At 35.9% G+C, this 3729-nt stretch overlaps 1 long non-coding RNA gene across 1 annotated transcript in view; it reads right to left on the reverse strand.

Moving 5' to 3' along the window:
- Positions 1-3729, reverse strand: part of LOC106876224 (uncharacterized) — a 43562-nt gene that overhangs the window by 37026 nt on the left and 2807 nt on the right. The window lies entirely within an intron of this gene.

Raw genomic sequence — 3729 nt, forward strand, 5'->3', positions numbered from 1 at the left:
ATATATATATATATATATATATATATATATATATATATATATATACATACCTATGCATATACCACCTCCAGGTTCAAGAAATATTTTAAACGTTAACAAATACCATGTTTCCGGAAGACCTCAGTAAGCTTGTTATTCAAATAATTCGGATAGTACAAGGGGTAACATAATCACACAATGGCGTCGTTGCTAAACTTCTTTTGTATCCTAAGCAATCCACACATATCCCACCAGGCTAACTAAAACAACTTTTCCCAGATAAAGTAAAAGTATTTTATAAACTTCAAAAGAAGCACAGTGGAACAAGTTACGTCAAGAACAGAATCAAAGTTTTCAAAAGTCAATAAAACCACAATCATCAAGCTTGACACTGTAGTGTATATATTCAATCAAATAATTAGACATTTGAAAAACGTTTCACGCGATAACATATACATACAAACCCATTATACTTCAGATGTAGCCAACCTCTTAAAAACCAAAACCAACCACAAACACAATACACCAACATCACATTAAACTCAAATAAAATTCGACATTAAACAACTAAATGATCAAAGAACTAAAAGGAAAGAAACCATGGAAAGACAGTAAACTAATAAACATATGTGTATTGCATAAACCACCAAAGCGACGGCATCATCTACAACACCACTAACAACGATCACACCACACTCCCATACCGTAACAATTCTTTCAAAATTTGACACAAGGCCATCAAGTTTGAAAGAAGTGCAAATCGATTATATTGACCTTTGTACTTGATTTTATGAACACCGAAAGGATGAAAAGCTGACATCGGTAGTATTTGAACTTAAAACATAAAGAGCCGGAAGAAATACCGCTAAGCATTTTGTCGGATGCTCTAACGATTCTTTTCTACTCTAGGGACAAAGCCCGAAATTTGGGGGGAGGGGACCCAGTCAATTATCTCGACCCCAGTACGCAACTGTTATTTAATTTATCGACCCCGAAAAGATGAAAGGTAAAGTCGACGTCGGTATTTGAACTCAGAACGTAAAGACAGACAAAATACTGCGGAGCATTTCGCCCGGAGTGCTAACGTCTCTGCCAGCTCGCCGCCTTTCCCAAAGAAAAATAATATTTTCTACTATAAACAAATGGTCCGAAATTTTGAGGAAGGGGCTAGTCGATTACATCGACTCCAGTGCCCAACTAGTACTTATTTTATAGACCATGAAAGGATGAAAGGCATGGAACTTGAACTCAGAGCGTAGAGACGGACGAAACACCGCTAAGCATTGTGTCCAACGCGTTAACAATTCTGCCGGTTTGCCGTCCTTTCAGAGGTCATAATGATCTCAAATTAAATACCCACTCCGCAACACCAAGCAAACACTCTTATCCGACAATTTCCGAAAATCAGCCACTAAAAACCACGTAAAATACGGGAACAGAAAACAAAAACATATATAAATCCTAACTTTGAATTCTTTCCATTAGATTAGCAAAATATCAATAGGGAAATTTGAGAACTGAAAAGTTTCATGGTCAAGCAACATCAGAACTGTATATATAAACCCCTTAAGGTCTAAAGAAATCATTACACTCATAAACATCTCTAACTTTCAAATTTCCAGAATATAAAAGTTGTGCAAAATGATACCGATGCATTACTCTACTATGTTTCCCCTCAAAAACCCAATTCTTAATATCACTAACCAACATATCTCCCTCTCTTAACCAAAACACGAATTCAAGCTACTACGCTCAACTACCATACTTCTTTAAAAACCTACCAGAAAATGCATGATAGCTCCAACAACAAAAACCTCTCTAAAGTACTGTTTAAACTGTCATTGAATCTTCGAAACTTTCTACTTTTTTTTTCCACTTTCCATTTACATAAAATATACTCATGTTACATTAAGAAACAACACAAAACATTGGCTAGCAACTACTTGTCATGCTGCTAACTCTAAGTAAAGTACAAGAACAAAGCTCCCGGAACTTGAAAACTCCCAATCGGAGTACCACAACGTTCAGTTCTCTTACACAGTTTTTTTTTTTTATCCAATATCTATAGGACCTTCCTATACCTCCAAAAAATACGCAAACAACTGTCTATGCACGTTACATCGCACTCACATCCATTGCATAACTACTTCAACTCTACATAGATAACCTACAGAGCTGGTTCCCTTACAACAGACTTAACGCAGCACCTACTAAATTCAGTCTTCTTTCTCGCCAGCACCAGAAAAAATGAAATACAATCAACCATCACACTCAATAACGTAACCATATCCCATACATATACACACAGAAATCAAAAATATTAGGAGTTAAATCCGTCTCCACAACATTCACAACATGCATAGAAGACACAATGAAGAAAAGGGAACGATGTTCAAATATTCTTAAAGCAACCGCATGTTTCACATTTACCCAACAGAAACAAACAGCAACATTGTAATGCAAATAATACATTAGATTAATATTGGATAATACCAGTCCTAATCAGAGACCCTATTCTCTCTTCAACAATTAACAATAAATTACAGAGTAAAACAACGCATTATGCATCTGAAAAAGTTGTACACAAATGACAACGATCTACATAATGAAACAAAATTCCTAAAAATATTTTTTTAAACTGCATGAACATGTATGGTTAGTTGCTGCATCAAGCTTTAACACTTGTAATCCCTGTCACTACATAAAAAAACCCATCGCCAAACAACCAGCCATTTATCCAATACTCCAGAACACTATTACATCCTAAAAATATAATTTCTTTCGTGCAACCAAAGGAAACATAGAAAATACATAAACGTAGAAATAGTAATACCATTAACCGCAAACGTTATGCTGGGATGCACACAACCAACGATCAGGGAAGAGAAACAGCAATTATTTTGCTTTAGGTGAACCCACATTGCCTACCCTACGATAACTGCCGCCAGAGTCCACGGACGCTCTGAAAAAGACCGGACAGAAAGCTACCATTCAGAATCTCACACGCTCCACATTAGTATATATTTACACCTTTTCTTCTTTTTTCCTTTTTTTTTCCTTTTTTTTTTTTTTTTTGAGACTTCTGATAAAAATTTTTAACAAGCTTATATAGCTTAGGACCTCATCAGGACTTCACCTGATACAGAAAGATTTAAAGGAGCTGCTAAAAAGAAAAACAGCAAAACAAATGCTTTGGAGGACTGGTCAGATATAGTAATTGCTGTATAAAAACATTGTACAAACAGGTACAAAGACACACAGTTTGAACGAGTGAGGGAACCGCTACATAGGCTTTCGACCTGCTAAAAATAGTAGCATATTAAAGTCATGACCAGACGTCTTGGAAAGAAGACAGCAAAGATAATGTAGTTTAAAATTCACTATGAATTAAAAAGCGGGATTATCGAGATTGGAACATCTCTGTTCGTAGGTTTATTTAGTCAGGATTGACAACAACGTAAACAACAACGACGATAACAAAATATATTTTGGAGACACATCAGTGTAAAAATGCTTCTCGGTGATCATTTGGCGTGCAACAAATAGCAGCCAAATCTCCCTCAAATAACAGTCTACTGCCTTGTCAATGAAGGACATGTTTGATGATGTAGTTAACAATACACAATGCTTGAAAATACGATGGGATGATTATGGTTGGAATACCATTAATTATAGATCGGTTCGATCAGAACTGAACAACAAAAGGACTAAGAATACGCACGTGTGTGTGTGTGTGTGTGTGTGTGTGTG

Source organism: Octopus bimaculoides, chromosome 5 (assembly GCF_001194135.2).
Source record: "Octopus bimaculoides isolate UCB-OBI-ISO-001 chromosome 5, ASM119413v2, whole genome shotgun sequence".
NCBI lineage: Eukaryota > Metazoa > Mollusca > Cephalopoda > Octopoda > Octopodidae > Octopus > Octopus bimaculoides.